Source organism: Panicum virgatum, chromosome 3N, assembly GCF_016808335.1.
Source record: "Panicum virgatum strain AP13 chromosome 3N, P.virgatum_v5, whole genome shotgun sequence".
Classification (NCBI taxonomy): domain Eukaryota; kingdom Viridiplantae; phylum Streptophyta; class Magnoliopsida; order Poales; family Poaceae; genus Panicum; species Panicum virgatum.
Window position 1 is genome coordinate 63,575,844 of NC_053147.1, and position 9,903 is coordinate 63,585,746.

At 43.1% G+C, this 9,903-nt stretch overlaps 1 long non-coding RNA gene across 4 annotated transcripts; it reads right to left on the reverse strand.

The window, feature by feature from the left end:
* Positions 1-2,038: 2,038 nt before the first annotated feature.
* LOC120663768 lies at positions 2,039-3,506 on the reverse strand. 4 transcript variants are annotated; one of them, XR_005670615.1, is made up of 4 exons: positions 3,363-3,506; positions 3,030-3,259; positions 2,290-2,884; positions 2,039-2,211 (listed from the first exon to the last, which is right to left on the reverse strand). It is a non-coding gene; the product is annotated as an uncharacterized LOC120663768 (long non-coding RNA). The 4 variants fall into 4 exon arrangements; XR_005670614.1 differs by having other exon boundaries at positions 2,290-2,887; XR_005670617.1 differs by having other exon boundaries at positions 3,006-3,259.
* Positions 3,507-9,903: the final 6,397 nt, after the last annotated feature.

Here is a 9,903-nt window from a genome sequence, read left to right on the forward strand (position 1 = left end):
GAATTGGAAGGGTTGAGGGCAGACATACAAAAAAGCAACTCCATGTTCTCATCAAACCGACTATCAAGCTCTTGACTGATTTTATCAATGACCCCAATGTATACCTCCCTTCTTAAGTGGCCATCATTTGTTTGATTTTGGACAAACCTTCGTGATCTTCCAAAAGGCACATAATTACCCTCCATAGCAGGAACTTGGACACCATGTTTGTTGCAAAATAAAGTGACCTTTTGAAGAAATTGATTCCATCCTTCAAACCTCAATTGTTGCATTCTGTTTTTTTGCCACACCAACAAGTTGGATTGCATGAATAATATCTTGCCATCTTCTTTGCAAATACTCAGATAATTCATTTGTGTATTCCAGAATAACAAACATTAAGTGTAGACTGAACACAAAATCAAAGGACTCAAATGCTCCAACCATAAAATGAAATTTTATCCAATCAGCTTTATGTGTTGTATCCTCTCCAAGAGTGGTGAGTACATCATGGATTATTATTAGATACATATAAATGATGTTGCACACGGTTCTATAATGAGAGCCTACCGAGTCTCACCAGGCCTAGCCAATCCTATCTCTTGGTTTAGTCCACTCCCAATTTTGAGTTCACCACATTCAAATGCTTTCATCATACTCTCAAGTCTAGCACTTCAAAGCATCCCATGGCGCTTACAAGAAACTCCAACAATATTCAGCAAGAGAGATAATTGTTCCAAGAACCAAAAACTGTACTTATTGGTACCCTTTCGAACACAATTAATACATTCCAAAATAACTCGGATTCTAACATCTTTGCCCTTGGCCATGAACCTCCTTTCCCTTTTGGATTGACTTAACTTAATTCTTATACCTATTCTTTTATTCTTCTATTTTGGATCCAAAGAAGAAGAATAAAATCCATAGAAGTTCCTAACTAAAAATGTGATTTCTAAAGATTTTGTTGTAATTCTTCGAATTCTCCAAGGAATCCAATAGAATAATTTTTTTTTTGAAATTCGTAAATTAAGTAATAAAAATAGAGAAATAAAAGTCTGAGCTAGCACCCTTCCTAAGCCCAAGGAAGCAAGCCCGTTAGCTCCAAAAATCTGCCAAAGCTGAGAATCATCCTTGAAAGCCTAGAGTGCTTGCTGCAGACATGGAGACCCCCATCAAAAACACAAGCATTCCTATGTTTTCACAATGTCCAAGCATCAATGGATGCACGGAGAGTTGAATCCTTTTCTAAGGTGTTTTGGAATCTTCTTCCACGACCTTCACCACCTCTCTGCAAAGGAGCTAATACTGTGGCTTGGCATCACATGGGCTAAACTCAATGGCTGTAGGACCAAGAACCAAAACTGTCTTGCAAACAGACACGGAGTAAGGATGTGCTGAACTGTCTCATCAGCTTGGTCGCAAAGGGGGCAGGTCCGGGTGACACTACAAAAAATCTGTTGATCCATGACGATTGAATTTCATCACAGATCACTGAAAAACCGTCATAAAACAGTATCTATGACGATCTCAAATAACGTCATGTATTGAGCGTCACAGATCACACCTCGTGACGTTCCTTAAATTTTCGTCATAGATTACTTGATCCATGATGTTTTAAAACCGTCATAGAATGTCCCCGGGCCCCCGAAGCCCAACCCAAGCCCGTTTTCTATGACGAAAATTAACGTCACGAACAGTATAAGTTTCGTCACAGATTTAATTGCCATGTCACACAATGGTGACATAAAGAATGACGTGGCTGTTGACTTGACGATGACGTGGATAGCAATGATGACGTGCATATTGACGTGGCTGATGACATGGCAATGACGTGGCCAATGACATGGTAGATGACTTGGCAATGACATGGCAGCTAACATGGATGATGACATCAGCATCCCATCCCATTTATGGATGGACCCAATTCAGAATGGGCCACTAAGTTGGGCCTAATTCTCAACCCACAATTAACTAGCAACTAACCAAATTTAACTTTATACACAACCCATATAACCGGTTTTCACAACTCACTTATCAAAACAAAAGTTCGAGCGAGAAATTACCATAAGCAATTCCAGCACAAATATACATGCATACAACATAAGTTTTCCAGCAACATACATGTAGCAATTGAATCAATCTAAATCCACTTGAGCTGGTTAATACAAATGCATATTAGCTTCCATGCTAGTGCTGCTCCATGTTGCTGTAACACCTGCTTGTCTCTTTAGCCTATACAAACAATTGTTGTGTAAGTAAAAATGGAACTAATAACTGAAAGCCCGTAGGTGAAAAGGAAGAAATGATTACCTAACAATTATGTCTTCTTGGTATACAATCAGTGGGTAACAACTATACAGCTTTATAATGCTCAGACCAACTTTTGCAAGGAAATAAAATATAAGACAAAAGCAATTGTATTTATCAAGGGTTTACAAATATGTGAATATGTTAAAGGACATCAGCAGCACCCTGCAATAAGTAATTTGCTGAATGCTTGCAAAATAAGTTAAAGGACATCAACAGCACCCTGCAATAGGCAAACTCAAGTATCCAGTGATAGCATGTACAACCTTAAAGTTAACAAGCTAATTTAAGATAAGATATATTATGCACTGATGATAAAATTCTTATGCCATTATTATCAATGAAGTTACACAACAATCAAGGGAACAAACAATAGTTTGAACGGCAATAACAAACAGGAGGATTGCATCAAGAAAAAGAGAAATTATCTGTAAAATGGAATTGCAGTTCTACAAATGAATCTGATGATTAACCATTCATTTTCAGAAATGAAGACAACAACTATCCTGTATCTATCTAATGTACCTCGGTTCTGCCCACTAGACATCCTGCGACTTGGGAGCTGTCATTGTTGTGGTCATTCTCCACCACCACGACTCTGCTATGGGGATGCAAATAGTTTAACACAAATCAATTGCTGTTGTCCAAGCACATGCATGCTTACTAATAATCACGATTGCACCCACACATACATTTCGTCGAACATAATGGATGCATACCTGAACTGCTAGAGGTGGTCGTACCTTGCTCAGTCGGGGTTGGTGGCCAGCAGCTTGGGAGGGCCATGCTTCCATGTCCTTCCTCTCATGCGCGAGTTGGAGCTGCAGCCAGCCCGGCACCTCACCCACCCATGCGGCCGGATCTAAGGCTGCGACCGGATCAAGAGCTGACCAGCCGTCCATGGCCAGGCAGCGGAGCAGCAGGGGAAGGTGGGGAGGGCCGCTTCGATGCGAGACGGAGGTCGAGAGGGGCTCTGCACCGCCGCAGTTTATGAGTAGCAGTGCCAGTAGCGTAGTGGAAGCAACGAGGCAGGCAGGGCGGGGGCGGAGGTCGCGGGCAGTGCCGCGCGCGCGCACCTTGCACTCGTTGCGGTTGACCTCGTCGCTGCCAGCCATGGCGGTCGGCGGGCGCCGCTCGGCCTCGACCACCGGAGCACCGGCCTCCGGCTGCTGCTGCTGCGGCAAGATCTCTCCACCGGGGCGCAAAGCCGCGCCGCGTCGTAGCGATCCCGTAGAACCGAACGGAGCTCGAGGCGCGAGGTGTGTGGGGGTGCGGAGGAGGTAGGGGGTCGGAGCTCGATGGAGGAGATGCTCTAGATCAGCCTCCACACGGAGCTCGCCCAGGGAGGAGGCACTAGGGGCGTGACCTCCAGCGCCGGGCCTAGCTTGGAGAAGATGGGGATACAGAGCTGGATGTTGTACTCGCTTGTCGCGCCACTGCCTGCACACGAGCTGCGCGCGGGCTAACTGGCGGAGAGGGAGGCGGATGAGGACGGAGCGTGGTGCGTGTGCGTGGCGTGCGGTGCCCTTGCACCCTCGGCCCCTTGCAAGCAGCTATGAAGGAGGGGCGGCGGCGGGCGGGGTGCGGTGGATGCGGAGGGGCGGCGGCGGGGTGCGGCGGATGCGGAGGGGCGGCGGCGGGGTGCGGCGGATGCGGAGGGGCGGCGGGGTGCGGCGGATGCGGAGGGGCGGCTGACCTAGGGTTTGCTGGCCTATTTATACGTCTACGGATCGATTTGAGTCGTTGGATCAGAGATGGATGGTTGGGAGAAGTTGGGCTTTGATGGAAGATGGCTGTAGCTGCAGTTTCGGCCCATTTAACATTTTTCTTTATTTTTCCCATTTTGTTGCACCATAATGAAGTAACATATAAAAATAATTATCTTCTATACACTAATATATTTTCTGAATATAATAGACTACATATAAATTGTCTGGTAGAAGTTTTAATAATTTTCAAACTCATTTACTATTTTCCATGGTTTAAATGAATTTCTGCATATTTATTGAAAGTAATTACAATTTGAACTGTGTGTACCCCAAAAAGATAAAAAAAATTGTAAATAAATTATATTTAGGCTCATATGTTCCATTGTGTCCCCAAGTGTCGGAGATGGATGAAAAATTCAATTTTCTTCTAGGGATAATTCAAACTTCTTTTTCCAAATTACCATATAATAATTACAGTAATATCCAAATCTAGTCAAAAAATTCTATAAATTGATATGACAACATGTTTTTGGTCTTTTAGCTTCCCATAAAAAAATCAAGTAGTTCTAATAATATGTCACTATACATTGTTCACAAATGGATACCTTTCTCACATAGTTTCATATATCTCAAGTCAAACTTTGATATTTGAATACCTCATAAAATGTTCGAACTTGTATGTACCTCAAATTTGGACACCACCTTATGTTGACCATAACAATGAAAAATATGAAATTACATTAGCAATTGTTATGCAAAAACATGTTTTTCAATTCTCTATTTAATTGGAATAAAAAATATATTACGAAAACAATCTAGATATAGCAATTAATGTAAAAAAGCCACTAAATAAAAGATCCAGATTTTAGAAAACTTCAAAAAAAAGAATCATCAAATTTGGAGTTCATATGAGGAAGAAATACCAATTACAAAATTTAATTTGGGATCAAAAAGAAAAAGATGATTCACACATTTGTTCTTCACTGTAGGGCCACGTTGCAATACTATTATATAAAATATTTATTATTCAGCGTAATCACAAACAAAGGCCTGGCGCATTGGTAGGGCACCCTGGTCTTACCTCCATGCCCAGGGTTCGAATCCCCGCAGTGCTCGATGCCCTACAAGCGCAGGTTTTTATTATTTTTCTAAATTAAAGCATCGATATCAGATATAAAGAAATTAATACCAAACTATTTCACAAATGAAAGCGCGGACCAGTGGTTAGGCACGGCGGTCTGGTCCTGGTTATCAGGGTTCGAACCCTCCATTCTCTCTTTTCTTACCCCAATTTTTATCTTTTTTTTTTGTGAGCAGCTCTTTATTTTTCTTATCACCAATTCTGCGGGAGAATTTTTTTCTTCCATCACATGCAAATGAAGTCAACTTATTTTTTTATCTCCTACCTTGCACAACACCCACATTTTTTTAAGAAAAAAAGTAACACATCTTATTTTCTTTAAAATAAGCAACATATTATGGTTTGAGCACCATATCAAATCCGTGACGATTTCTATTTTCATTCTATGACATTTTCAGAGGTTTGTCATGGAAACTAAGCTCCATTCTCTCTTTTCTTACCCCAATTTTTATCTTTTTTTTTGTGAGCAGCTCTTTATTTTTCTTATCACCAATTTTGCGGGAGAATTTTTTTTCTTCCATCACATGCAAATGAAGGCAACTTATTTTTTTATCTCCTACCTTGCACAACACCCACATTTTTTAAGAAAAAAAGTAACACATCTTATTTTCTTTAAAATAAGCAACATATTATGGTTTGAGCACCATATCAAATCCGTGACGATTTCTATTTTCATTCTATGACATTTTCAGAGGTTTGTCATGGAAACTAAGCCCATATTAGAGCCCATATGGGCTCTTTACAAATCTGTGACGAAAATTCATAAATCGTCATAGATCCTGCCTGTTTATGACGGTGTTCATAAACGTCACAAAAAATTCGTCATGGATCAATGGATTTCTTGTAGTGTGAGGGAGTTCCCTTTCGTGCAGCTGATCTACTATCCAACAACGGTTTCTAATTGCCAGCCATACAAATGTCTTCCACTTGCTTGGAGCCCATGAACCGATCACAAATAATACCAAGTAACTAAGGAAACAAAACAAGTGGGACCGGATCGGAGTGCCGCCGCACCAGATCCACCACAGCTGACAAGTGGGACCGAGTAGTAAGAGAGAGAAGGCGCTAACGCACGGGCCAAGGCTGTCAGCGAGAGGAAGCATGAAAAAGAGAAGAAAAAGAGAAGAGAAGGAAGTTGGTCCGAGACCGTCCCGAATGGCCCATGATCGAAGAGAGTCTGAAAACACTTCGAGCCCGAGAACCCCTCCTCTCTTTTTCTTTTTTATTTTTCGTTTATAACAGTGCTGACATGCGGGTCCCACCTATCGGTGAGACCCAATCACTGACATGTTGGCCCCTCTAACCTTTGACCGTAGACCAGGTCAGCGTTGACTGTCAACGCTGATGTCAGCATGGGGCTATGCTGATGTCAGCACAGCCGACCCCATGGATGCTGTCATACTAACGTCAGCACAGCCGACCCCCTAGATGATGTCATGCTAACATCAACATGCCACATGGCACGCCCTAGCCTCAATTGTTTTCCGAAATTTATTTATTAATTTCAAAAATTCATTTAAACTTAGAAAATTCATAATAAATCAATCGAACCTCCAAAAATTATGAAACCAGTTTCATAATTCTTCTAAAATCATGATCTACCCATTAGAGTAGGATTTGAGAGCTATTTGGATCTTATTTGGATATTTTGTACATATTTGCACTTTAGCCCCTATACTTATACATATTTACGAATAGGACCCGTCACCGAGGAGCTAACCGAAAACCAGGAGTACCAAGAGACCCAAGAGTTCTACGAGGAACCACCAGGTTCACACCCATCTCTCGCATGCTAGATACGCTACAGATTCACTTGCTATTGAGATGAACCTGCATGGCCTACTTATATACCTAATCCTTGATCACCTACTCTACCCTTTATGAATGGTCGAGAGATCTTGTTGCTATGTATATGTGTTGGTGGGACACTGTGATATACTCTTGGCGTGATTGGAGATCCATGTATTAGGAGTTTGTGGTTAGGATTATCCAGCGGGAGCAAGCAATTTAATCCAATCATTCGATTGGAGGCTGGGGCGTGTGTTGGGCACACACTGCGAGTACCTATGACAGGTACAAGTGTTCCATTAGGGGAGGGATCCATGATAGTTTGGAGGAGATTTTGGAGTGGCGATACCTGTGATGGGTGCCAATCGCGGACCGTTGCGGGGGAGATGTTGTAACACCCTGGTGTTAATCTTGACGCTAATTAAGTGTTTAGTCGCTAATCAGGGTTAATCAAGGTCATTAGCGCTAATCAAGTTGCACAGTGTAGTTACATTCAACCGAGTTTGAGCGCATTTTTCTCTATGATCCGAGCTTCATATCAAGTTGTGCCTAAAAACAAAGTTGTCGATCATCTTGTCCTCTACAACTTCTATTTTGGCCGAAATTCGAGTGCCATTATGAAATTTTGATTTTAGACCGTCAAAAATCGACTCAAAAACATTTGAACGGTCACTGTGCCTCCCCTGTTTTTGCCACGGCGCCGCCGTCGCTGGAACGCCGCCTTGACAGCCCCGAATCCGCTGCGCGCCCGCCGCGGGCCGCCCCTGTGCCGTCCCACGCAGCGCGGCTGAGCGCCCCTGCTCCACCGGCCCGCCCTGGCAGCGGCTCTACCTTGCCTCGCCGCCGCGTACTTGGCCACGCGCCGGCCGTGGCGCGCGAGCAGAGTCCAGGCTGGCCTGGGCCTCTCACTGACTAGTGGGGCCCAGCCGTCAGCCCAGTTTAGGATTTAGGGTTTTTCTTTTATTGTTTAAATTGGCTGAACTTCGAAAATTCCTAGAAATTCGTAGAAAAATCCTAAAAATGCAAAACCAGTTGCATTAGTTCCAGAATTTCATGCTCTAATTGATAGAACCATGAAATGGATAGTTTCATCACTTTTGCTAGGTGGTTTTGTTTGCACTTGTTTAATAGCAGTTGAGACCTAGAACCCCTCCTTTCGGACTTAGAGTTGAGCCTGATCTGATCAATGCACTCTCCTGTCTTCTTTGATGGAGACACTTCGGGCTAAAAGACATTTGAACCAGGAATCCATCTCAACACTAAACCATCCCTTTGAGCCATAGTTAGGACTGTTGTTATCCATTTTATCCATGCATTCTTGTATGCTAATCAGAGTGTTTGCGGCCACGAGTCAGACTTCGAGGTAATTATGGGAACAATTGCTCGATGTGACTCGACGGGGTTGCACTTGGCGTGTGAGTTAGGTCCAACTTGCAAGGGTAAATCGGATCGATTCACCGTGACTCGCAGTTATGAGAACCTTGGTCACTTCCTCGCATCGTAGTAAAGAAGTGGAATGAGAATGGAATGGAAAGGTTGAGTTGTATGCTACTAAAGACTAATATGATCAACCATGTATGCTCTAGAAAATTAGGCAAATCTAGTTTATAGCTGTCAACTCAATTGGAGCTAAAATATTGAAAGTAAGGATCCAATATTAGCAGCTTTTCAGCAAAATAACTCCAGAGCCAAACAGCTTGCATGTCTAGATAATGGGCTAAGTATACCCATAGACAGGTAAGTCTTGCTGAGTATTAAAATACTCAGGCTTGTTGTTGTAATATATTTTAGCAGGATGCGTTCCGGAGGACTTCGAGGAGATCTGCATCTCGTGGATCGGTCAACCACTTCCTCCGGGTCGGTCAGTCGAGTGGGTCCCGTCTTCTCCGTGAAGTTCGGGCAGGTGAGCCTCACATCAGTGGGCAAGATGTGAAGCTCGTCTTCTGTCATCGATGTTATCTATCGTATTGTATTTTGAAGCTTGTTTAAACTCTAAATTACTTTCCGCTGCATTTGAACTCCGAAGTTTGAATTGTAAACCTGGCTTGTAAACACTTTTGTAGATTAAGTTGGTAATTCTGTTATAAACTCGGGTTGTAAATGGCTTTGAACGCTTTTAATGCCGGTAATCATCTGTGCTCATCTTTTGGCGAGAGTTCCTGTGTAATCGATCTTTGTTACAGCAGGCGGTCTGAGTGTACTGGTTGAGTGCAGTAATTTTGGATTAAGTTTAAGTGTTAATTATTGCACTTGATTGGTATTATTTGGACTATTCTGTGACAGATGCACATATGACAAAGATGCTCGTTTCGGCAAGTAAGAACCGAGTTAGCTGGACCTGGTGAAGAAACTATGTCAAATGTGCACACCACTTATCCATTATAAGGGAGGATCCGGTCTGAGCTAGCTACGTGCAACACCAAGCCTGCAAGTGGATAGAGATCAGTGCAGGGGAAGGGCCAGTATTGGCGTGAAGGGGTACTAATCCTCTTGAGCCCTGATACAGCAGGGAGAGGCTTCACAGTCCCGGGACGGCAGGATGGTGGCCGTAGCCGTTAGTTTCATTATAGTAGATCGGTCTTTCATTGTCCTGGAGGGTCATTATCGACTGGCTTCGATTCGAGTGGGTCCAGATGTACAACCTCTTGATCTAGCTTCACTAACTAGAGTAATGCTACTTGAATTCTACCTCCCCTTTGAGACGTTTTCCCTAATGGTGCGCAGTTGAGGTGCGAGGAGAGGGAGTTCTCGTACCGCCTGGGTGAGATGTGTTTTCCTGAATGTCTGAGTGAATCGAGAGTCCGGGATGCCAGAATGGCCCATGTCAGGAGGATGGTTGATGTATGTATATACTCGTGATGTTGTTTGTGTATATGAAACCCTTACCTTTCCTTGGTTTATATACTGTTGCATCCACAAAAAGTTTGCATACAGATGGTGACGTGAACCTGTCCCATGCTTGGGGATAGCTTGGCAAGA